This window comes from Bos taurus, chromosome 22 (assembly GCF_002263795.3).
Source record: "Bos taurus isolate L1 Dominette 01449 registration number 42190680 breed Hereford chromosome 22, ARS-UCD2.0, whole genome shotgun sequence".
Classification (NCBI taxonomy): Eukaryota; Metazoa; Chordata; class Mammalia; order Artiodactyla; family Bovidae; genus Bos; species Bos taurus.
Window position 1 is genome coordinate 30,963,653 of NC_037349.1, and position 27,280 is coordinate 30,990,932.

Genomic DNA, 27,280 nt, shown 5'->3' on the forward strand with positions numbered 1-27,280 from the left:
TGCCCTTTGGCCACAGGAACTTGGGGATTCCAACTAGGTTTGGCCACTTGGATGCTTTCTCTTGGAACATTGAATCTTGAGTGAGTGATGCAAAAAGGCATGAATGCCTGGAGATTATTCATGTGATATGGCAAAGCTATGAATCCATCAGTGGTAGGGATAAACGTCCCGTACCAATGGGAGTGTCATGAGGTGTGACTCCTGATGTGTTCTCTGAACAGACATATTATCAGTTCCTTGACAATCTGTTGGTCTCTTTTCTCCTTCTGATTGATTCTATGAGCTATCTGATATCCTTCCAATTCATTTTTTTTTTTTTTCTGATCATGTCACTCCAGAGTTAAGTTTCTGTTTTCTTTTTTCTTTCTGGTTTGTTTTGTTTTCCTGTGAAAGAGGCAGGATGAAGAAAAGGACTTAAGAATAAGGGTGTACCTCATACTTGGATGGAGAAAGAGACTCCCACCTGAAGGTTGAAATGTACAAAAAGACAGTTCTGGGGACACAGGGACCCTTTCTAGAAACCAAGAAATTTGAATGTTCTTCAGAATTGCCAAATAAAATATTTTATGCCTCCTGCTATTTTAATTTTACTTACATGACATCTGAAGTGAGTCAGTATAGTAGTTTTTAGAATCTCTTAGGGTATACCAGAATCTGAGAGCTTGTTTGAAAAGAATACTGCCCTGCCACCCCGGGCCCACCTCACAGTTTCAGATTCACAAGTTTAGGGTGGTGTCTGAGAATGTACATTTTCTAGCAAGTTTCCAGGTAACTCATTTTGAGGACCACTGGTTAGCAGATTCAGAAGCCCTGCCTTACGTCAAGCCAATGTAAGGCTCCAATGAGCAGAAAGATTCAGAGGAAACCTGGAAGAACCTGGCTAGAGTTGGCCTTAGTTGGAACGCTGGTTCTTTTACTTACTAGTTATGTGACCTTGGGAATTTCTTTGTGTGCCATATCATTTCCTTGTCTATGACTGAGAGGCTCCCAAATATCATTTGGAAGACCAGAACTCAAATTCTCTGACACTCACATTAAAAGGCATGTTCTTGGGCACATTCACCCCAGACCTACTGAATCAGAATATCGTATCCATTCCGATACTCAGCCAGGGCGGGGACTCCTGGTCCACTCTTCTTTCTTAAGCAGAGCGTAAGAGCACAGTTGAGCTATTCCTGATGATTCAGGCTTGTCCTAATGACCATCAATTACCATACAGTAGTTTTACTGCTTTGTCTTTTTGCTGTCTCTCACATCTGCTGCTCTGTCCTTGCCTCTGGGGCACCCCACCCCTCACTTCTAATTTGCTCTGTCTAATGCGTTGTGGGATGATTAATCAGATGGCCAGCACTGTCAGCACTGGGGTTAAAATCTGAATCTGGAAGCTTTGCCTTGTGCCTGATGAGAGCCACTGGAACCCACCAGCTAAAGCTCAGGACTGAGGCTTTCTGGTTCAGAGTTAGGTTTTTGGAAAGGTCATGCTGTCAGGAGGCTGGTCTCCAAAAAACCCCACCACTGATCGCCTTCGGGCAAGGCTAGGCTCTACCATCAGATCAGCACCTTCTTCCAAATCTGGTAAAAAGAAGCAAGCCTCTCTTAAGGCGTATGTACAAGGTACTGTCAACATTTCAATCACAGCACAAAAATGTAATATCATCACACATTTATTTTCACTTTATTACTGGTTTTGATTAAAGACATTAAATTTAAAGATCATTTTTAATATTAATATAATTGGAAATATTTCTGTATGAAAGTCTGCTAATAATGGAAGCATACTTGTTTTTCACTTGGAGACTGATTTCTAGATATTGAGGCTACACTGCCAGGGTGGGGGCAGGGGGTGGCTATCTTAAATTTTCAGGTATTTTAAATGTCAGTGCTTTCATTTCCTACCTTTAGAAAGGCCCGCGCTCTGTCTTTCTTCCCAGAAAATGACAACATTCACTTCAGCCACAGTAAACCAAGTAAAGAGAAGCACCCAAGAGCATCCATTTTAAACTCTATTTCCCGTGGTTTTATATAATATTCAAATAATTTTTTTCCTGAAACTCTAAAAACTGTAACAATATTTACTTTACATACGTTCTTTGTTCCCATAGTAAAATTATATTCTTGGTAATTTTACAAGAGCGACTACAGACCCCACGAAGCAATGACGACGCTGTTTTGTCTTTTGCAATGTGCTGCTAATTATTACTCTCAGACAAGATGGTTCAGAAATAGACTGAGGTTCCTAGGCTGGGGGGGTGGGGCAGTGGTGGTAGAAAGAATGCATTAGGAAAATTATGTATTTGCCCTCAGGGGATGCCACCCCCTTTATGAAAACTCTTGCCAATCAATCCACAGAAGAGAATCTGACTCAATTCTGGGGCAAACATTTGCCTGCTGTTGAAGCTCAAGAAAAGAAAGATGCTTCATGTTCTGGTGCCAAGAAGGGAGGTGGGAGAAAATGGGAGTTAAATCTAGGGGGCAAATAAAGAAATATGTACATGTATATTTATGTATTCTGTATTTTGGCTCTAATTGCTTCAAAGATTATTTATTTTTTCTTTTTTTTTTCTCTTTCATTTTTAAAAAAATACCTTCCAGCTTCTTAACATGTTTTTCAAAGTAGGAGCTGGAAGGCATAATAAAAAGCAAGCAGGGATATGCTTTTTGAATAGAGTGAAATAATTAATGTAAGAATGCTTCCGTTTGGGCATTTTTTTTATGAAGTGAAATATATTATTTTTGCTTTTAAAATGGAGGTAATTTGTTACACAAAAGTGGTGTTTTCTTTAATCTGAAAATAATACTAATTATAACACTATTTGGGAGCTGGAGTTTTGAAGCCTAAAATTCCTTTTGTAGTTTGAAATTACTTAGCTGCCACAACGAAACTGGCCCTGCTCCCTGAATATTGTCATTTCTTTCGGTATTGTCCCTTCCCTGTCAGCCGGCCACCACTCTCCTCCCTACCTTTTCTATGGAATGCTTCTAAGCTCCCCAGGCTCTGGGCTCCTGGTATTTATTCTCTTTAATTTAATGTATTCCCTTTGCTGTTAGGTACTGTTTTTTAAGCAATCCACGGTATCTCATTGTTCAGCAGGAGTGGGGTGGTATGGTAGGACTTCTGCTGTGTAACTACAGAGCAGGGAGCAGTTGCCTCTTCACTCTGGAAGGTTCTAAGCATCTGAATACCCTCTGGAGCATCTCTTGGGTGCAGAACAGTGGTACCTAATTTGTTAGTATACTGCTTTCTGACATTTCTTTCAGAATCACAAAAACACAGGGGGGGCTGTCCAATAAATTGCTGTTTCCCAAACTTGGAATTTACCCCAATTTTAGAAAGATCCTAAACTAGGCCTTACTTCCATGTGGACTTAACGTACACTTTGAGAGGAAAGAGCTCTAAACTAGAAACAGATTTCTACTCTGCGAATATAGGTATAGGATGATTAACTCACAATCTTTACTTAGGGCTGTGAAATAATAAGAGGTAAGATTTATATATGTATGTGTGACACACACACACACACATATCGTTTTCTGTCCCCAGTTCCTGACACAGAAAAACCCTTGTAAACATGGGCACAGAGTGATCTTTTGTTCCAGCAGTTAGACCTGGACTCTGATTCCTGATACAGATATCCTAAAATTTTTGTAATTTACAAAATAAAAATTTTGTAATGTGATAGCAGTAGAGTCTGACACCAAGCTCCTGAATCTCTTGGAATTTCCAGGACGGTAGGAAAGTCTTTTGTTCAAATAAGGAGACTCTTGGGCTCTTCAATTGCTTTAGGAAGAGAGCAGGTCACTAGGAAAACCAAGCCATGATTCAAAGCTTGGAACTTTCAGCCCCACCTCCTATCCTTTGGAGTTGGGAGAGGAAATGAAGATCCAGCTAATGATTGCATTGGCTAGGTGATGAAGCCTCCATGAAAATCCCAAAAGTATTGAGCTCAGACATTTTCTGCACTGGTGAGCACATCTACCTGCCAGGAGGGTGGTGCCTTCCAGCTCTACAGGCAGGAGCTCCTATGCTCAGAACACTTCAGGACCTTTCCTCTGTATCTCATCTGGCTGTTGATCTGTATCCTTTATCATATCTTCTAGTGTTGCCCTGATTTTTGTAAACTATTCTAGCAAACAGCTGAATCCAAGGAGATGGCCATGGGACTCACTAATTTGCTAAAATAGTTTGCAGAACTCAGAGAAGCACTAATTGTGACTGGTGTTTGATGTGGCAAGTAGTCTTGTGGGATTGAACCCTTAAGTAGCGGGGTCTGCACTTACTCCAGTGAGTGTCAGAACTGAGTTGAATTATAGGACACCCTATAGCTGCAGTGTCCTGCAGGTGGTTGCTGCAGAGAATTGCTTACTGTATGGAGAACCCACACATCTCATATCAGAAGTACTGTAAGTGTGTAAGTGAAAAAGAAATTTGGGAGGAGTGTGTTTTTTCTAAATAGGGGTCATTTCTTGAGGATCGGATGAAAAGCATACATATAGACACATCCTTAAAGGTTTATGAATTTTCAAAGGGATTAGTAGGAACCCACAAGCCACAACCTTTATGTTAGCTCCTCTTACTTCCTAGAATGCCCTTTCCCCAAAATGGGTCCCTGTTATCCACTGGGTGTCAGCCCAGGTACCGTAATCTTCTGCTAGAGGCCTTCCTTGACCATCCTAACACAAAGCAACACGCCCTTTCTTTTTATCACATTCCTCTGCTTTAATTGTCTTCCGAGCACGACAAGTGCAGAAAATACTTGCTGACCATTTCTTTACTTGTTTCTTGTCTACATCCCTCCCCCTCTAGTGTGTCAACTCCAGAAGAACTCTTCTACTAAAGTCCAGATAGTAGTGCCTGACATTTTGTAAGCAGGTCTATAAATGGTCGATGAATTAATTAACAGAAGGATCTGATAAGGTGTCAGAAATATTATGTTTCTATCTTGATAGTTCTAGTCTCCTCAAAAATAAAGAACAAACTTAAAATAAGAATCTTTTAGAAAGTAAATTTTTCAGCCTCAGCAGTACTGACATGTGGGGCTGGTCAATGCTTGCTTGTAGGTTGGGGGCTACTGTGCCCATTGTGAGATACTGAGTAGCCTGCCTGGACTCTACTCACAAAATGCTGGAAACAACCCTCTAGCTGCGACAACCAAAAATATCTACTGCGGGGCCAAATGAATGCTGGCTGAAAACCATGAAAACTTCAGCCCCGCAGATCATCTGATTCCTGGATGCACAGAAGAATGATATCTGAAACAACCTGAAAAAATCTAAAAATTAAAGAGTCTGGGAGAAGGATTCTATGGCATTAGAAGAGAGCCATAGAGCTTGTGGCTTGAGAAGGAACTAGTCTCCTAAATGTCATCAGAGCAAAGGAGAAATGATTGTTTTAGGCGGACCTGATAGAGGTTGTATGTGTATAGGAGCTGCCTTGGGCCCCCCAAAGGAAAAAGGCAACTCAGTAGAAGGAAGCTGGCACGGGGACCTCTGAATGTCTAAGAGGTAGAGAAGGTGTCAGAAGCAATCAACTGGAATTGAAGTGCATTCATCATGTCAAAGAAGCTTCAGGAGAGAGATGACTACAGATGGGGCATCTGTTTAGAACTCACAAAAACAGCCATAAGAGAAAGTGTCAACTTTAAATCACTGCCGAGAAAACTAATGCTTTCCCTCCCTTCCCTGCTCCAAGTCTGTTGCACTGAATCTGAGCTTAGGGAACTAAGTTAGAAGGGGAAAAGTTTAAGACAGGGAAAGAAAGAAGCAGACCACAATGCCTTCCTCACCTCCAGGCTTCCTTTCTGCATCAAGAACAAACTGGAGAAGCAGAAGCTTCAGATGTAAAGCAACGGTTACCTGACTAACACTTGAGAATGGACATTTAAATTATTAGTTTGCATGGCCTACTACTCATCAGAAAAGGCATGAGAGAATCTGAGTTTTATTTGATTCTTCTTCTGAAAGCTTCTGCCTACTGATCGAATTTATCGAGACAGTAGGACACAAGAATAAATTCGGTTTATGAATAAATCCCATGAATTGTGCTTGTTTGATCGTATTCACCTCTAGATTCATCCCTAGGTTCCCAATGCCTGGCACATAACAGACAAGACATATTCATGTAATTATATGCTTTACAAATAATTAGTCTGAACTTATGTATATTTGGGGGTGCTATCTGCCGTGTGTCCAAAAAGAGATGATCCATTCAAGTCACCAAAGGACAGAATGATCTTTAGCCTCAAAAGTCTTTGAAACTCTTATTAAGCATTTTCCTTTGGTTTGATTGGATTATAAGCTTTGGTATTCAAGATCAGGGCACAATCCTTTTCACTTTCTTCTCTTCCATATGGCCGATCAGCTCCTCTATCAATCACTTTCCATTGGCAACCCTGACACTATGCAGTAATTTATACAGCTAAACTCAGCTTTGGTTTCCCATCAGGGCTTGTAAGGTAAAACCCTGTAATCATTAGGTCCTGCTTTCAACTGGCAGGATGTGACAGAGAATCTACGATCCAGGATAAGGCCAGTGTCAACTAACTGTGACATTCTATCAAATAGAGCATCCTTAATGTCATGGAGAGTTACTCTCTGCATGGGTGATAAAGTATGGCTACGCTGACAGGCTCTTCCTTAACTGTACTCATTGGCCTTGGTACGTTCATGCCAATTCATTGTTTTATAACAGATTGGCTCACATTGAAAATGAGGATTCAATTTGAGATTTTATTGTTAACCTTTAAGGTCCTTGGAGGCACTGTTGGGCTTCTCTGCCGACAGGCGCTAACTGAAGTTTATGCTCCCGTTCGTTGGTGTCTATCAACCATGATTTTACATTGACACGTCCACATCTGTCTCCCATGCCTTTCCAACAATGCTTAACATAAAAATTACTTATTTTCAGATTTGAATAAAATTTGGTGACTAGCATCCCAATTTGCTATGCTTTCTACTGGAGTTCATTTTTGGGTATGAACCTATTTTACTCTCCTTGTAAGTCTGATGACATTTTTCTCATTACTATTGTGACTTGAATCTGAACAGAACTAGAGCAAGGTCTTATGAAATGTGACTTTGAATACCACTCCCTATCTAATCATGGAAATAGCTGTCAGATTTCTTTTTCAGCATTAAACGTACCATATCTTAAGTCTTTTGATTTTGCTAAAATAAATGATTACTACGAGATTGAAATTAGTCTCAGAAAAGAAGCACACACACACAAAAATAGAATATACTTGATGTGAGGAAACACTAGGAGCTGAGCACTGAACATGCCCAAAGTGCATCTGGAACTCACATGTTTCTTTTCGGCCTACAAGTGCTTGCGACTGACCAGGCAACATTGGCATCAAGGCATCTCCGAAATGAAAGCAACTGTTTCAGCCAAATCTCAGAAACTCTATAAAAGTAAATTGGATGATAAAGGCCAAATCATCTCAGCTTCATTGATGCAATGTTTTCTTCTCCTTTTTAAAGCAGTATAATGGGTTCATGAGGTTCATGAGATTATTTCATTTGACTTTATTTATGCTTTTAAAGTAAGTGGATGGGCAAGGAAAGAGTACATTTTCCTACACACTTATAAATAAAGATCTTGGTTATATAAAAAAAAAAAGCACCACTATTCAGAAAGATCTTTTTAATAAATGTAAATATTTCTGCTTTTTTACATGTTTTGCTTAGGTTTCTTAAGCCTTGGGCTGTTATCCAGCATAGCATCAGGTATGCACCAAGGTCTATTATATTGCATATTGGCAAAAAGCTTGCTAGAGAAAGCTAAAAGAGGGATGGCAAGAAGCCAATTCCAGGGTCAACTCCCCAGCCTGTTTCTCTGTTCCTCCCTTGGAACCCAACCATCTCTCCCCTTTCATTTGTACAAAGAACAAAGCAATCTGCCTCTATGAGGAGCTTTCATTTTTCAGACCTGTTTGTTATAATAGGCAGTGTCAATGCCTGTGGTAGCCCACCATGCTCAGACTCTAAAATGCCACTTTTCACTGGAAGGCTCAATTTCAGTATGGGACACTCAAGAAGCTTAAGTATGTGAAATGTCAGAGACATCATAACCATATATATGTAAGTTCTGAATTATGATGACTTTTGGCAAGTCTTTCTATACTATCCGGCTTCTAATAAACAGGGGATGGGGGTGGGGAAGAAGTGTTTGTTGCTTAGCAGGGGGCAAACACTTAGAGTGACACAACTGCTTGAATGACCCTGATTCATTCAGGGCAGAGCAGCAGCTTTTACTCTGGTGGACACCTATGATAATGCTATGGAATATGTCCGATATCTTCTACTTCTTTCTTTAGATCCTTCCCTCCATACTTGACCATCTGCTCTTTGCTCTGACAATGAGTCCTTTGACTTCTGGTTGGATTCAATCAGTGGAGACCCCCTTCAGAAGCTTGGTGGAAGTGAAGAGAGTGAGGTCATCTACTGATTTTTGATTTCTTGGTTTCTTCGTTCTGAGTTGCCTTGACTCGGCAATGTACCTTTTTAAAGTGTTTGGCCTAGTGTGTGGATCTTAGTTCCCCGACCAGGGATTGCTCCTGTACCTCCTGCATTGGGAGCACAGAGTCTTAACCACTGGTCCACCAGAGAAATCCCTGGACAGTGTAATTCTGCAGAAGATAATTGCTTCTTTCCAGGTGGTTCATTCTGTACAATTCTCTCCTTCCCCATTCTGATAATGAGCTTGTCTGCCTGTTTCCTCAGGCCTAGGGTGGTACCATCTAGAACGTTTCCAGTCCTAGTAATAGTAATTCTACATACACACCTTTGAAAATTCCCTCTGTAAACAAACCTTTCTTAAGTTATCCTATTTTGAGTGTCCCATCTGTTTCCTAATTTTACATTCTTGCAGATATACAGGGCAGCAGAAAATTCAAAAAGTGTTAAATATAGCCTAAAAAAATCAGGAATAAATCAGGAATAATGTATTTGGAAGTGAATCTAATCCAAAGGGTGCCTTGGTAGATAGGGTGAAGACTAAGGTCCAAGTACATTCGAATCTGATGCTGGGGAAAAGACTGAAGGCAAAAGGAGAAGGGGCAGCAGAGGATAAGATGGCTAGATAGCATCACCAATTCAATGGATATGAATCTGAGCACACTCTGAGAGACAGTGGAGGGTAGAGGAGGCTGGCAAGGGGCAGTCAACCGAGTCACAGAGTCAGACATGACTTAGTGACTTAGCAACAACAATTCTACTCACTACATCAAAGAAAACAACCCTTGCAGAAAAGGTAATGAATGTAGTTAAATATCTGAAGAATTGTTATGATCTGCCTCATCAGGAAATAAATATTTTACCTTAAAACCCACTGAAATGGTGGTAGGGAGTTTTCTGTTTTTGTTTTAGATGAACAGATGCATTCTTGCAATGGGAGAGGTATTGGACTGCATATCTTTAAGATTCCTTCCAACTCTAAGATTTGGTGTTGCCATGGCCTCGCATAACCCAAATAAAACCCAGGGTCTCATCTGACTCATTCTGGGGCCACAATGAAAGAAACAGACCATAAATTGCAACACAAGTGAAAAGTAACTACCACCCTTTTCTGAACTGTTTGCACACCACTGAAAGGGATTCAATCAATGATTTACAATAAAGACTTTTAAAAATTCTCATTTCTTCCTTCTCCTGAAAGCTGCTTCTATCAACCTTCTTTTTGTCCAGTCTCAAGCGTTTCCATCAACATTCTCCTAGCTACCATATCTACTAAAGCACTGTCTTCTTACTCCCACTTTCAACTTTTTTTTTCTTTCTCTGTGTACTAAGAGGAAATTCCACATAACGTCCTGATTTTTCTTTCCATTGACTACATCTAGATACACTAGACTATATCTGGATACACGATAGGATGAACATAGCAGTATAAAGTGTTGTGTTGGAAACGTCTAGGTGGTGAGGAATAGAGTGGGAGTACTGAGTAAAGACGAAGGACAGGGAGTTTTGATTCACTGAACATCTTTGTCCCATCACATTAGATTCTCAAATAAGCAAGTTAACTGGAATGGAAATATATAACTTTAACATATCATCCTATAGAGGAATTTGTTTAGGAAGACGAATATGAGAAAAATACTGATATGAATAAAATTTGAAGCTGATAATGACAAAGCTTCAGGTGTTTTTTGTTTTGTTTTCAGTTGAGATGCAATGGCAACTTTCCGTGCATTTAAGTCTCACCATTTTGTGTGTCCGCATCATTCACAACTTCAGGCAAGCTCGCTGAGTTTTTTACCTGAACTTCTATCTACCTCATGGGGGATACTATGAAATTTAAGTGATAGATGTTTTTAATTCTTTTTTGTAATTTAAATTATTTCTTTTAATTGGAGGATAATTAATTTACAATATTGTGATGGTTTTTGCCATACATCAACATGAATCAGCCACAGGTACCCACGTGTGAACCTCCTTCGTACTTCTCTCCCCCTTTGATCACTCTGGGTTGTCCCAGAGCACCAGCTTCGGGTCCCCAGCTTCATGCATCGAACTTGCTCTCATCATTTGTTTTACATACGGTAGTGTACATGTTTCAATACTATTCTCTCCAATCATCCCACCCTCACCTTTTCCCACTGTATATTAACGCACATACATGGAATTTAGAAAGATGGTACCCATGATCCTACATGCAGGGAAGTAAAGGAGACACAGACTTAAAGACTTTTAGACTAAGTGATATATTTCTATAGGACACTTAGCACTATAGTAATAAGTAATCAAGGGTCAGCATAATTACAGCTACCACTATTAGGAGTTTTATTATAATAAGTATTATTATAGATAAAAAGCTCTGTATGATACACATATTAAGTTTCAGCTTGAAAAATTTTAGAGAAATAAAGCTAATCTAAAAATTTAGATTATATTTATGGTAAAGAATGACTAGGTAGATATTCAACTCATTTCCTCTTTTTTCTTAGACTGTATTTTTTAGCCTCTTCTGAGGTTAAATATGGCCATTCATCTGAGATCCATCCAATGGAATGAGATTGGAAATAATACCTATAACTCCCAGGACTAGTCCATAAAATTCCTCTCATGCCCAAGGCTCCATGATTGATACCATTTTGTGACAGAGCAACCTGAGATGGCGGTGTTGGCAGCCACACTCTGCTGATGACAGAACCTCAAGGTGGAAGGAGCCCTGGGTCCTTAAATTCTCTCTTAGAAGAAAGTAATTTGCCAATCTGAGACACTGGCTTTAGATTTTTTATGAGGCTGAAATAGACTTCTATTATCTTCAAGCCCACTCCTTTCTTAGTTGTTGTTGTTGTTGTTTTTCTCACTGTAATACCTAGGGTTTTCCCAGACAAAACCATAATACAAAAAGATACCCGCACTCCCATGTTCATAGCATCACTATTTACAATAGCCAAGACATGGAAACAACTTTAACTGTCCACTGACAGATGAATGGATAAAGAAGATATGATAAACACACACACAATGGAATATTATTAAAAAATGAAATAATGCCATTTGCAGCGGCATAGAGGGACCTAGAAATGATCATACTAAGCAAAAGAAGCCAGAAGACAAATACCATACGATACCGCTTATCTGTGGAATCTAAAATACACCATAAAAGCATGTATCCATGAAAGAGAAGCAGACTCACAGATACAGTGAACAAACTTGTGGCTACCAAGGGGTGGGGTAGGGGAGGGAAGGATTTTGAGTTTGGGATTAGCAGAGACAAACTTGTATATATAGGAGGAATAAACAAGGTTCTACTGTACAGCATAGGGAACTATGTCCAATATCTTGTACAAACCATAATGGGAAAGAATATGAAAAAGAATGTATATATATAAAACTAAAACTAAGTCACTTTGCTGTACAGCAGAAATTAATACAACTTTATAAATCAACTATACTTCAATAAAATCTAATAAATACTTCCCTAGCTAGTATAATAATACACACTAAAATTTTTTTGCAATAAAAATTCTTTGACATGATGAAGCTAAAATATCAAACTTATACTCTTAATTTGTGTATTTTTCTTATACTCTAAGTATTTCTTTCAATGTATTTTTCAAGATTTCTCTCTTAGTTTCAAAGTGTTCTCTTTGTTTGAATATTATATCAGTGTTATACTTCTACAAGATCTGCAGTTAATTTTCTTCTTGTAATTTTTAATCATAAATATATACAGGTGCTCAGTACAATGTCTTAGAAGTAGTTATCAAATAACTTGGCCTAGTAATGGGAAGAAAGATATAAGCAGAAAACAATGACAGAAATGTTGTCCCAAAGTCCATAGCCTAGTGGGAAGCACTAGGGGAAACTATTTTGACATTAAGTGAATGGAGAAAACATGACTTAATAAAAATATTTCTTTTCAATTTTAGTTTTAACGGCATTTTATATATTTAGTTTCTCTGTTCCAAGTGGTGTAAAGTGAGTCACAATCCCAGAAAGAAAACATAACCAAATTAGCATGATCATGATATAAAGAGGGCTTCCCTGGTTGTTCAGAGATAATCTACAATGTAGGAGATCCAGGTTCAATCCCTGGGTCAGGAAGATCCCCTGGAGAAGGAAATGGCAACCCAATCCAGTATTCCCTGCCTGGGAAATCCCATGGATAGAGGAGCCTGGCAGGCTATGCTCCAAGAGGTCTCAAAAAGTTGGACATGACATAATGACGAAACAACAATAGTGATGTAACTATCTATGAAAGCGAACTTGCTACACAGAAATTATGGCAATAATAATGTTCTCTAGGCTGCTTTGGGAACATGGAAGACACACTGCTAACATGAATAAAGTGGCCTTAACTGTTGAGTAGTTGGGTAGTGTAATACTGTGATTTATAACAAGAAACTTCTATTTGGTCTTCAACCTCACTTCTGGCTCAGAGTTCCTAAAATCCTTGGAATTTTCCAAGTGAAGACAGCTATTAAGGTATCTTTTATTATGTTAACTAGGTGACATTGGGACCACCCCTAAGGATGGGTTGTTGCAAACCGTGACAGTCCATGGGGTCACAAAAAGCCAGACATGACTGAGCGACTGAACTGAACTGAAGGATGAATTGTTGTTTACACAGTCCTGTCTGACTCTTTGAGATCCCATGGACCACAGCACACCAGGCTTTCCTGTCTATCTCCCGGAGCTTGCTCAAAGTCATGTCCATTGAGTCAGTGATGCCATCCAACCATCTCATCCTCTGCCACCCCTTCAAGTCTTGCCTTCAATCTTTCCCAGTATCAGGGTCTTTTCTAATGAGTCTAAGAATGGGAGTACCAAAGAATTGATACTTTGGAACTGTGGTGCTGAAGAAGACTCTTGGGGGTCCCTTGGACTGCAAAGGGATCAAACAGTCAATCCTAAAGGAAATCAACCCTGAATATTCATTGGAAGGACTGATGCTGAAGCTCCAATATGTTGGCCACCTGATGCGAAGAGCCGACTCATTAAAAAAGACCCTGATGGGCTCTGTATCAACCTAGAGGGGTGGGGTGGGGAGGGAGATGGGAGAGAGGTTCAAAAGGGAGGGGATATATGTATATCTATGGCTGATTCATGCTGAAGTTTGACAGAAAACAACAAAATTCTGTAAAGCAATTATCCTTCAATTAAAAAATAAATTAATTAAGAAAAAAAAGAAGACCCTAATGCTGGGAAAGATTGAAGGCAGGAGGAGAAGGGGACAACAGAGGATGAGGTGGTTGGATGGCATCACCAACTCAATGGACATGAGTTTGAGCAAGCTCAGAGAGATGGTGATGGACAGGGAAGGTGGGCATGCTGCAGTCCAGGGGGTTCAGATATGACTGAGCAACTGAACAACAAAGGAAACAGGGAAGTTACCTGACTTAAATCAGATAATTTCATTCTAAACAAAGAGAATTTTTTTTCTTGTGTGGTGTTTCATAGCAAAATTCTCATGATTTCAATTTAGTGCAACTCAAAACATTTCTTAGATTTTAATATTAATATGTTGCAAACTGTCTGTCAGAATGGATTTTGGGGCCAGGAAAAATAGAAGATCTACTTCAAAGTGAGGTAGACAATGACTCAAGTACATGCAGAAAAAGCACAAGGCAAAGCTCTGAAGACATTGTGCCATGCCTTTCTACTAAATGCCAAAAGTCTGTAAAACTGCCATAGAAATATACATATTTTCAGGGAAAAGAGATATTTCTGTTAATTTAAACGTCTTTTTAAATACACATTAGTGCTCGCTTTGGCAGCACATATACTAAAATTGGAATGATACAGAGAAGATTAGCATGGCCCCTGTGCAAGGGTGACATGCAAATTCGTGAAGCGTTCCATATTTTTTAGATGGAGAAATATACCATGTTCATGGATTGGAAGAATCAATATAGTGAAAATGAGTATACTAACCAAAGCAATTTATAGATTCAATGCAATCCCTATCAAGCTACCAAAGGTATTCTTCACAGAGCTAGAACAAATAATTTCACAATTTGTATGGAAATACAAAAAACCTTGAATAGCCAAAGCAATCTTGAGAAAGAAAAATGGAGCTGGAGGAATCAACCAGGCTGACTTCAGGCTCTACTACAAAGCCACAGTCATCAAGACAGTATGGTACTGGCACAAAGACAGAAATATAGATCAATGGAACAAAATAGAAAGCCCGGAGATAAATCCACACACCTATGGACACCTTATCTTTGACAAAGGAGGCAAGAATATACAATGGATTAAAGACAATTCTTTAACAAGTGGTGCTGGGAAAACTGGTCAACCACTTGTAAAAGAATGAAACTAGAATACTTTCTAATATCATACACAAAAATAAACTCAAAATGGATTAAAGATCTAAATGTAAGACCAGAAACTATAAAACTCCTAGAGGGGAACATAGGCAAAACACTCTCCGACATACATCATAGCAGGATTCTCTATGACCCACCTCCCAGAATATTGGAAATAAAGGCAAAATAAACAAATGGGACCTAATTAAACTTAAAAGCTTCTGCACAACAAAGGAAACTATAAGCAAGGTGAAAAGACAGCCTTCAGAATGGGAGAAAATAATAGCAAATGAAGCAATGGACAAACAACTAATCTCAAAAACATACAAGCAACTCTACAGCTCAATTCCAGAAAAATAAATGACCCAATCAAAAAATGGGCCCAAAAAAAAAAAAAAAAAAAAAATGGGCCAAAGAACTAAATAGACATTTCTCCAAAGAAGACATACAGATGGCTAACAAACACATGAAAAGATGCTCAACATCACTCATTATCAGAGAAATGCAAATCAAAACCACTATGAGGTACCATTTCACACCAGTCAGAATGGCTGCAATCCAAAAGTCTACCAGCAATAAATGCTGGAGAGGGTGTGGAGAAAAGGGAACCCTCTTACACTGTTGGTGGGAATGCAAACTAGTACAGCCACTATGGAGAACAGTGTGGAGATTCCTTAAAAAACTGGAAGTAGAACTGCCTTATGATCCAGCAATCCCACTGCTGGGCATACACACTGAGGAAACCAGAAGGGAAAGAGACATGCGTACCCCAATGTTTTTGCAGCACTGTTTATAATAGTCAGGACATGGAAGCAACCTAGATGTCCATCAGCAGATGAATGGATAAGAAAGCTGTGGTACATATATACAATGGAGTATTACTCAGCCATTAAAAAGAATACATTTGAATCAGTTCTAATGAGGTGGATGAAACTGGAGCCTATTATACAGAGTGAAGTAAGCCAGAAAGAAAAACACCAATACAGTATACTAACACATATATATGGAATTTAGAAAGATGGTAACAATAACCCTGTATATGAGACAGCAAAAGAGACACTGATGTATAGAACAGTCTTTTGGACTCTGTGGGAGAGGGAGAGGGTGGGATGATTTGGGAGAATGGCATTGAAACATGTATAATATATATGAAACGAGTTGCCAGTCCAGGTTCGATGCACGATACTGGATGCTTGGGGCTGGTGCACTGGGACAATCCAGAGGGATGGTATGGGGAGGGAGGAGGGAGGAGGGTTCAGGATGGGGAACACGTGTATACCTGTGGCGGATTCATTTTGATATAAGGCAAAACCAATACAATATTGTAAAGTTAAAAAAATAAAATAAAATAAATTTAAAAAATAAATAAATTCAAAAAAAAATACACATTAGCTTTAATAGGAGTCATTAATATTTTCAAAGATGCAACAGTCTAGATGGATGTCAATGAACCTTCATACATATATAATAGGTGTATTTTAAGTTTTATTGTAGTTTATTTAGTTAAATCATATTATTTATTGTTGCTGCAGCTCCAAGGAATACACTCTGATTTCTCATGCCCTATCTCCATCATAAATCAATCAGCACTATTTTCACTTACACTGTTTTCTAAAAAGTCATTAATTCATTTTTCAACTGTGCATCAGATCTGTCATGTATATCAGATTATCTTATATGTGAGCATTCCAAATAAACTTTGATTTCCATCATCCTTCCCTACCCTACAATGGAGTCTTCATTTCCACAGTGTCCTGCCTTCTTCTTCGAAACAGGATTCTTACTTTCTGGGCTTGCAGCACCAATTCTATAATTTGATACCAAAATTACCCTTTAGAAGATCATTTCTATGAAGCAATGGAAGAAAAAAAAAGGTGTTACCCTAACAGCTGTAAAACTTAGCACTTTTTCTTTCCTTGTGGCTACACAACGCTAAACATCCAGATGCAATGTCATCATTTCAGACAATCAGCTGGGTGCCTCGAAACAGGAGGAGTTTGGTAGCTGATAAACAAAGCAGCCTGCTCTGCATCTGGATATTCTGACACTATCCAGACATAGCCTTTATCATAACATGACCCAAGATGAATGTGAGATCTGGGTCCAAAGATCGGCGGTGAGAATGTGTGTAAAATTATTATCAGTTACTGTGATGCCTTAATGCTGCTCATCCCAATTTCTTAGAAATTTTATACCACATAAAAAAATTTCAGAGGGCTCACAAACTTGAAAAAAATTAGCTTAATAAAATCATTTACTCTAGGATGCTCTCGCAAGTAGCACATCTCTCAAAAATTTTTCTAACACCCATCTCAGCTTTAAAAAAAATTTAGGTGTCCTATTTTGTTGGCAGAATCTGGTTCTACTGTTAGGAAAAAGAATCCTTTATTCTTATTTACTTTTACTCCAAAGTTCTGTTTCTCAGTGTTTAGACACAGGCTGAATAAAGTATATCATATTTACAATCATAATGGATTTTAAACACACTCTTAGCCAGAACTTTCAACAGTAAAAAATGCAACTTAAAAAAGAAATCAGTCTTGTCAAAAAACTGTTCTGTTTCCCTGATGCAACCTCACAGCAGTTGTACCCTGGCATGCTACTTAGAAAAAAAAAAAAGAAGTCTGAGATTTGGGTTACAGAGAGAAGGAAACAGGGGGACAGAATTAATTAAGTGGATTTTCAAACAATATTTCCTAGTGTTAACATTCTAGTTTTATAATATCTGATGGGATTATATTCTGCCCCCAAACTGAGGGAGCAGTCTTTCTCTAGGAACTATTTCAATTTACTTTTGTTTAACCAGTTGGACCCTCAAGAGAATCAGAGTTTATTGTGTCTCTAGCCAGTAGTGTACCTAGATGATGGTCTAAGAGAACTGCCAGTAATCTTAACCCTTTTATGAGTGCAAATTGATCACTTAACATTTTTTTAAAAAGTCCATTTGGTATCTGACCTGTTAACCTTCATATGACGCCATGACATCTTAAAATCAGAGAAACTATTAGAAAAATTATGTCTTAAATATGGGCCTTTGTATCTTTCACACATCCTCTTCTCCTGTGGTTATTACCTAATAATTTTTGACACTGGTGATTAAACATAAAGTTTTACATTTTATGATTCTCTTTCAAACACACAATTGCTGACATATATATCAAGGCAAAAATTAAGCATTCCTAAAGAGTCTGTAATTATATTTGTACATTAAAATGTCAACTGGGTAAAATGAATAACTTCAAACAATATTTTAATCTAATTGTTTTAAAACAAAACAATTAATCAGTATTTTACCATCAGTCCTAAATAATCTCATGTTTTAAAAAAAACAGAAAGGGGCACTGACATCCTTTTCTAAATTAATTTGAGAGGTGATTATGATTAGGAAAATTCAGTTAATTATTTGATATTTTCATAACCATATCTTTTTGATGAGAGAGAAATCTCTAATCCTTTAAAACTTGAATACTAAAACACATATAATGCTATCATTTATTCCTGTATCTTCAGTACTTGAGGCCCCTTCTAAGGGTTAAGTCAGTGTTATACTCTTTGTGCCTCAAAAGAAAAATTTCAGTGCAGATTATTGCATACGCTGGTGGTCCGTTTCTACTCAGTTTCGAAACTCAGGGTAGGGACCTTCTGAGGTAGAAGCTTTGTTTTAGACAAACGAGGAATTCTTTGGGCAAAGTGAATCTTTCAGAACCTCCAGACTTCATCTTCTGTACTTTGTTCCCTTCTTGAACCTGAAAAACATCCTCAGGTTCTGAGTATCTGCATGAGTGCTTTCTACTCTGTAAGTTTCTTATTCCATAAGAAGCATTTGTCTTCTCCAAGAAAGATACCTAATGAACTCATCCATACTGAGAGGGAAATATTAGCTCACATTTAAAAGTTACCATTTACCCTTTGAACAAACCAAAGAAATCACTGGCAGTTAGGGATGTGCCTCCATCAGCAAGTCTGAATAAATTCCTTTACTCAACAAGCAAATGTATGAGTCTAACATTTTGAGGAGAGTAGAAGACAAATAAACAAAAAAATGATGAACAAGATATTTCTCTGGACTTCAAAGAACTTACAATCTAATTAGACTGATGAAACAGACAAATAAATGAGATTAGAAGTTTCATCTTTCTTTGAAAGTCTTTTTGCTCCACAGTACCTCAGAAATTTCTCCTATAGGATCAATCTTGCATGCTAACCTGTGTTTATACTTATCAGAGCTCTTAAAATACTTCATGTGTTTATGGACTGCAAAACTGTGGACTCCCTGAGGCCAGAGACTTTTTTCTGAATATCCAGCATATCATAGTAGGTTTCCAATAAGTGTGTTTTTTAAAATGAATGGGAGTATAAGTATATTAATTAGTTATTCAATCACTTTGTGTTTCTGGATGCTATCTGTAGCAGGCAGTAACTGAAGTTGTCTACAGCAGAAAGAAGAGGCTCAAAAAGGGGACAATTTGAATATAAGGAACAGGAAGAAGCAGAGAAACCCAGACAATTGCTGAAGGACGAGGGACCCAGAGTCTCCTCAGAGATACAGAACTCATGTTACACAGTTTGAAATATCTGCTCATAACTTTGCTTTTCAAACAGACGTTTACTCTATTACTAAAGGGTTTGAAAATGTTTCTTTGGAAAAAGAGCCTAAATATGTGACATCATGAGTCACAATAAAGAGACTATAATTATTCAAACCAGACCACACCCCCTCCAAAAAAATAAAAGAACTCTCTCTGAGCTTAGAATTATAAAGAGCTAATTCATTAAAAGCATTTACAGAAAGAGACAAATATTGGCTAACATCACTAACATGTAGAACCTGCCTAGAAAATCCCATGGATGGAGGAGCCTGGTAGGCTGCAGTCCATGGGGTCGCTAGAGTCGGACACGACTGAGCAACACGACTGAGCGACTTCACTTTCACTTTTCACTTTCATGCGTTGGAGAAGGAAATGGCAACCCACTCCAGTGTTCTTGCCTGGAGAATCCCAGGGACGGGGGAGCCTGGTGGGCTGCAGTCTATGGAGTCGCACAGAGTCGGACACGACTGAAGCAACTTAGCAGTAGCAGTAAAAACAGAAGGTAGAATGGTGGTTTCCGCAGGCTTGGGGTGGGGGAAGCGGGGAACTGGGGAGATGTCATTCAAGGGTACAAACTCACAACTATTAGATAAACATGTCCTGCAGATCTAAGGTACAGTACAGTGATCACAGGCAACAGTACTGTATTTCAGACTTCAGAGCTGTGAAAAGAATACATCAGATTTGTTCTTACTGCTAAAAAATAATGTGACAAGATAGAGGTGCTAACACTGGTGGTAATTGCATTATAATATACAAATGTATCACATCAACACTCCTTAAACCTAAATAATTTTATATGTCAATTACAGCTCAGTTTTTAAAAAAGGATTTTTCTTTATGTTTGAGCAATGATCAAAGAAAGTGTACTATGAAAGGTCAGACTCAGTTTTTCTGCTACATAGTTCTGACGATACTAATAGAGAGATTAGGTTTCCAAATAATAAAACTTGCTCAGTTCAGTTCATGGCACCCCACTCCAGTACTCTTGCCTGGAAAATCCCATGGACAGAGGAGCCTGGAAGGCTGCAGCCCATGGGGTTGCTGAGGGTTGGACACGACTGAGTGACTTCACTTTCACTTTCATGCACAGGAGAAGGAAATGGCAACCCAATCCAGTGTTCTTGCCTGGAGAAGCCCAGGGACGGAGGAGCCTGGTGGGCTGCAGTCTATGGGGTCTCACAGAGTCGGACACGACTGAAGTGATGTCAGCAGCAGCAGCAGCAGTTCAGTTCAGTTGAATTCAGTCACTCAGTCGTGTCCGACTCTTTACGGCCCCTTGAATCGCAGCACGCCAGGCCTCCCTGTCCATCACCAACTCCCGGAGTTCACTCAAATTCATGTCCATCGAGTCGGTGATGCCATCCAGCCATCTCATCCTCTGTGGTCCCCTTCTCCTCCTGCCCCCAATCCCTCCCAGCATCAGGGTCTTTTCCAGTGAGTCAACTCTTCACATGAGGTGGCCAAATATTGGAGTTTCAGCTTCAACATCAGTCCTTCCAATGAACACCCAGGACTGATCTTTAGAATGGACTGGCTGGATCTCCTTGCAGTCCAAGGGACTCTCAAGAGTCTTCTCCAACACCACAGTTCAAAAGCATCAATTCTTTGGCGCTCAGCTTTCTTCACAGTCCAACTCTCACATCCATTCATGATCACTGGAAAAAACATAGCCTTGACTAGATGGACCTTTGTTGGCAAAGTTAATGTCTCTGCTTTTTAATATGCTATCTAGATTGGTCATAACTTTCCTTCCAAGGAGTAAGCGTCTTTTAATTTCATGGCTGCAGTCACCATCTGCAGTGATTTTGGAGCCCCACAAAATAAAGTCTGCCACTGTTTCCACTGTTTCCCCATCTATTTCCCATGAAATGATGGGACCAGATGCCATGATCTTCATTTTCTGAATGTTGAGCTTTAAGCCAACTTTTTCACTCTCCTCTTTCACTTTCATCAAGAGGCTTTTTAGTTCCTCTTCACTTTCTGCCATAAGGGTGGTGTCATCTGCATATCTGAGGTTATTGATATTTCTCCTGGCAATCTTGATTCCAGCTTGTGCTTCTTCCAGCCCAGCGTTTCTCATGATGTACTCTGCATGTAAGTTAAATAAGCAGGGTGACAATATATAGCCTTGACATACTCCTTTTCATATTTGGAACCAGTCTGTTGTTCCATGTCCAGTTCTAACTGTTGCTTCCTGACCTGCATATAGGTTTCTCAAGAGGCAGGTCAGGTGGTCTGGTATTCCCATCTCTTTCAGAATTTTCCACAGTTTATTGTGATCCACACAGTCAAAGGCTTTGGCATAGTCAGTAAAGCAGAAACAGATGTTTTTCTGGAACTCTCTTGCTTTTTCCATGATCGAGCGGATGTTGGCAATTTGATCTCTGGTTCCTCTGCCTTTTCTAAAACCAGCTTGAACATCGGGAAGTTCGCAGTTCACGTACTGCTGAAGCCTGGCTTGGAGAATTTTGAGCATTACTTTACTAACATGTGAGATGAGTGCAATGGTGTGGTAGTCTGAGCATTCTTTGGCATTGCCTTTCTTTGGGATTGGAATGAAAATGGACCTTTTCCAGTCCTGTGGCCACTGCTGAGTTTTCCAAATTTGCTGGCATATTGAGTGTAGCACTTTCACAGCATCATCGTTTAGGATTTGAAATAGCTCAACTGGAATTCCATCACCTCCACTAGCTTTGTTCATAGTAATGCTTTCTAAGGCCCACTTGACTTCACATTCCAGGATGTCTGGCTCTAGGTGAGTGATCACACCATCATGATTATCTGGGTCGTGAAGATCCTTTTTGTACAGTTCTTCTGTGTATTCTTGCCACCTCTTCTTAATATCTTCTGCTTTTGTTAGGTCCATACCATTTCTGTCCTTTATCGAGCCCATCTTTGCATGAAATGTTCCCTTGGTATCTCTCTTTTTCTTGAAGAGATCTCTAGTCTTTCCCATTCTGTTGTTTTCCTCTATTTCTTTGCATTGATTGCTAAGGAAGGCTTTCTTATCTCTCCTTGCTATTCTTTGGAACTCTGCATTCAGATGTTTATATCTTTCCTTTTCTCCTTTGCTTTTCCCTTCTCTTCTTTTCACAGCTATTTGTAAGGCTTCCTCAGACAGCCACTTTGCTTTTTTGCATTTCTTTTCCATGGGGATGGTTGTGATCCCTGTCTCCTGTACAATGTCATGAACCTCTGTCCACTGTTCATCAGGCACTCTGTCTATTAGATCTAGTCCCTTAAATCTATTTCTCACTTGTACTGTATAATCATAAGGGATTTGATTTAGGACATACCTAAATGGTCTAGTGGTTTTCCCTACTTTCTTCAACTTAAGTCTAAATTTGACAATAAGGTGTTCCTATTATTTAATTATACCACAGTCAGAAATAAAAAAAGAAAAAAAACACCTGCTTGATATTTTAGAACTATTCTTAGTTTAGATAATTTATTTTCTGGTGTTTTAAAAATCATTAATTATTACCAGCTAGTAGGGAACAAATATTCTTTTTTTTTTTCCCCTCACTGGTATTATCTGATGAGGCATACTTTGTCTAACTACAGGTATTTGTCTTTATGTTTCCTTGTAAACTCTACATAAACCCAAAGTGTTCAGGTATATCTTGCCCTTGGGATTATTCTGTTTTAAAACATAATCTCTGACTACTCTTTAGTACTTTTTTGAGAAGATCCTGAAAAAAAGGTTTGTTTTTTTTTTTTTTTTTAATGAACACTTTCTGACTCCTATATATTTTATGTATTATTTAATCCTATCACAGCCCTTCAAGTTTAATGTTTTTGTTTTTTGTTATCTCTATAATTTAGGAAGTTGAAGCTTAGAGAATAAATCATTGAAGGTAAAGGTCACATATAGCTCTTCAGTTGCAGATCTTATGTTTAAACCCAACTTCAACTTTCATTTTTTTAGCCACAAGCTATACTGACTCCCTTGGCCTTTTAAAAGCTGCTTCAATCCACTTATTTACAGTATAAATATCCATCAGTTTATTTCAAGTATAGTGAATTATAAATATCTATTGGAAAAGTCAGAAATGCATATGGAATAAAAGAATAATGTTTATTCAAACAGAGGCCTTAGTTTCATTATCCTTTTAAATGGATATATAGTTGTACCCAGGAATATATATTGAGTATCTAAAGAACTAGCATTACAATAGCTACTACTATTAATACTAATCCCACTGCTGCTACTACTTCCAAAATGCAACCATCTATGTTCAGTTGCACTACATCATTCTCAGATAGTTTTATAAATGACCAGTGACTTGAATTTTCAGATCTTATTCAGGGAAGACTTGATGGCTGGTAGAAATTAATCTCTAGGGTAATACGGGATTTGAGCTGGCAGCTCTCTTTTCTGCTCTGCTTCTGGCCTCCCTCAATGCTTCCCTTCTTCTCTCCCTGCCTGCTAGAAACTGCTGGCTACCCACCCTACCTCTGCTCCTCCTTTGCACCTCTGCAGGTCCATTTCCGTCCATTTAAAATACCACATTCCCATGCCTCTCTTGAAACCAGGGAAGCCATGTGTTTATGATTTAGTCACTGCAATGCAAGTAGAAATGTTGCATGAGGTATTTCAGAAATCTCCTTAGACAGAAGACTTGTTTGTCTTCTCGTCTTTCCTCTACCACTTGGAGCTCTGATATGATGAATGGGGATCAAGCAGCCACATTCTGCAATGACAATGAAAGTTATGTACGATGATCGTGAATCAGGGGTTTTAAATGATTTGGAGGAGCTGCTGCATTAGTCGAAGGTTGCTGAGAGAAATAAACTTACACCTTGCTTACAACAAAAAAAACAAAACCTAGAATAATCATGATATATCCTACCCATGTGTGGGTCCAGAAGCAACAGCTAGAACCAGACATGGAAGAAAGGACTGGTTCAAAATTGAGAAAGGAGTGTGACAAGGTCGTCCCCTTGCTTATTTAACTTATATGCAGAGTGCTTCATGTGGAAACACTGGGCTGGATGAATCACAAGCTGGAATCAAGATTGCTAAGAGAAATATCAACAACCTCAATATGCATATGATATCACCCTAATGGCAGAAAGTAAAGAGAAACTATAGAGGGTGAAAGAAGAGAGTGAAAAAGCTGGTTTAAAATTCAACATTCAAAAAACCAAGATTATGTCATGTGATCCCATCACTTCATGGCAAATAGATAGGGAAACAATGGCAACAGTGGCAGACTTTATTCTCTTGGGCTCCCAAATCACTGTGGATGGTGACTGCAGCCATGAAACTGAAAGACGCTTGCTCCTTGAAAGAAAAGCTATGACAAACCTAGATAGTGTATTCAAAAGCAGAGACATCACTTTGCCAACAAAGCTGTGTATAGTCAAAGCTATGGTTTTTCCATTAGTCATGTATGGATATGAGAGATGGATTGTAAAGAAGGCTGAACACCAAAGAGCTGATGCTTTTGAATTGTGGTGCTGCAGAGGACTCCTGAGAGTCTCTTGGACTGCAATGAGATCACACCCATCAATTCTAAAGGAATTCAACCCTGAACATTCATTGAATGGACTGTTGCTGAATCTCCATTACTTTGGCCACCTGAAGTAAAGAGCTGGCTCATCTGAAAAGACCTCATACTGGTAAAGACTGAAGTCAAAAAGAGAAGGAGGCAGCAGAGGATGAGATGGTTAGATAGCATCACTGATTCAATGGACATAAATCTGAGCAAACTCTGGGAGATAGTGGAGGACAGAGGAGGCTGGCATGCTTCAGTCCATGGGGTTGCAAAGAGTCAGACATGACTTAGCAATTGAACAACAGCAAAAATTTTGGTAACATTACCTAACTCGTTTATGTTCCAATTTGGGTTTCTTTTCAACAGTTTCCTTTCACCACATTTTATAACAAGGTGAACCAATCTTGATACTTTCTTTGAAATGGGATATGAGACAATGCTTGTGAAATTACTGGTAAATTATGCAGTGTTACTGGGAGTTTCTGAAGTGTATTTATAAGTTCCATTTCCACACACTGAAGTTTCAGAACATCTGACTGCATCCCAAAATATAATCAAATTCTAGAGGAGAATAACTTAGATGTACAGGTTTGGGGCCAAATTTCTCATTAGTACCTCATGAAACATTGTGTCAAAAAGCAAAATAATTCCAGTCAAGAGAACGAGATGGCTGAGGAGTAGGTGGACGTGGAGTACATCTCTCTCCATGGATACATCAGGAATACACCTTCAGACACAGAAGTGCATCCAGAACACCAGTGGAGAGTGGACAGGAGGACCTGACCAGTGGGAAAGAATATATAGACCCACGCAAAACTCGGTAGGACAAAGAACTAGGGGGAAAAACAGGAGTGTCAGTAGGACCGGACCTGCCCTCGGTGGGTGGGGGAACTGAGGCAGGGGTCCGATCCCCACGTCGGGACAATTGGCTGAGTCAGAGGAGAAACATTTAAGGATGTGAATGAAACAGCTGATCTGTGGCAGCCTAAATGGAATGAGAATCAGATAGTTCTTGCCACAGCCATGCATTCCCTGGACAGGAACATTAGTCCCCTGGATGGCACAGAGGCTTGGAGCTGGAGTTTAGGGATTGTGGAGCAATCCCAGGGTGAGGGCTGCCGCTGACTGTGGAGAGATGGATTGAGGGGATGTGAGGGGGGAGATCGTGGTGGGAAATGTCGGTGGAGGAAAGCCAGGCAGCCATGGAAGCAAGGTGATACTGCTGAGTCACACATAGGGGTGAAGCCAGCACCATAGCCTCTCTCCCCCCACGTGCCAGCATTGGCAGTTGAACAAGTGAGAGTCTGGCCCATCAAATGCCTGATGCACTGAACTACAGAGCAGGACCCCAGCCAGGGGGCCCCTCTATGTGCCTAATCTGGAACAACAGAGAGGGACCCCAGGCAAGGGAGTCCTCTAAGTGCCTGAACAGGTGGAGCTATGGAGAAAGACTGGCCAAAGAGGCCTTCTGATAACCAGGTACAAGAGGCTCGAAAAAAAGACTCTGATAGGTCCATAACTCCTGTGGTGGAGTCAGTCTGTGTTCCTGCACACTTGGCACTGCCAGGGTCCCCACAAGCCAAGAAGCTGTGCCACCTTCATGCTCAACTCTCACTGGGGCAGAGCTGCCACAGGCAAAAAATGTCTTGCATCTATGCAAACAGGGTCGCTTGAGTCCTGTCCAACTCTTTGCGACCCTGTAGACTGTGGCCTGCCAGGCTTCTCTGTCAGGGAGGGGGGTTCTCCAGGCAAGAATACTGGAGTGTATTGGCCAATACTGGTTGCCATACCCTTAACAGAGCACTATGTTTCTTGCTGCCCTAGCTGCCAACTCCCCTGAGTACCTGGTGCTGCCAGAACCCCTGTGACCCAAGCAGCTGCACCACCTCCACACCTGGGCCTCACAGGGGCAAACCCAAGTCCTCCAGGGCAGCCTCAGGAGCAAACCCCAGTGGATGACCCATATGTAGAGATAGAAATAAAACCACAATTGAAACCCAGAGGCAGTATGGCTAAGGAAGAAGACCCCAAACCTTCCCACCAGCTGTACAAGCTGCAGATAAAATTCACATGATCAACTAGGCAGACTGTGCCTATGGAATGTATAAAAGGTCATTGAGAGCTCTAACAAAAGAAAACACACTAGTTCTGATAGCTGTGGACACTGGACACAAAAATACACAGGAGTAGGACCAGATTAGAATCTGAATTGCCCCCACAGCAGGTCCAGAGATCAGTACAGTGTTGGAGGGCATCCTAGGGAGGTAAGGTGGATAGTAACTCCTATCGAGGGAAAGGACTCTGACAGCAGTGACTCAAGAAAAACATTTATTATTCTTATTTTTGACTTGTTTTATATATTCTTTTGGAGTATTTTTCTCTTTTTCCTCCCCCCACCCCCCCTTATAGTCGTTGACTTTATTGGGACTAA

The 27,280-nt window shown here is 39.7% G+C and overlaps 1 long non-coding RNA gene and 1 other non-coding gene across 2 annotated transcripts in view; one reads left to right on the top strand and one right to left on the bottom strand.

The window, feature by feature from the left end:
- LOC104976682 (uncharacterized) overlaps nt 1–27,280 on the bottom strand; it is a 692,169-nt gene that overhangs the window by 122,453 nt on the left and 542,436 nt on the right. The gene's annotated exons all lie outside the window — the stretch shown is intronic.
- Nucleotides 14,207–14,313, top strand: LOC112443538 (U6 spliceosomal RNA). The gene has a single exon (XR_003031950.1). It is a non-coding gene; the product is annotated as a U6 spliceosomal RNA (small nuclear RNA).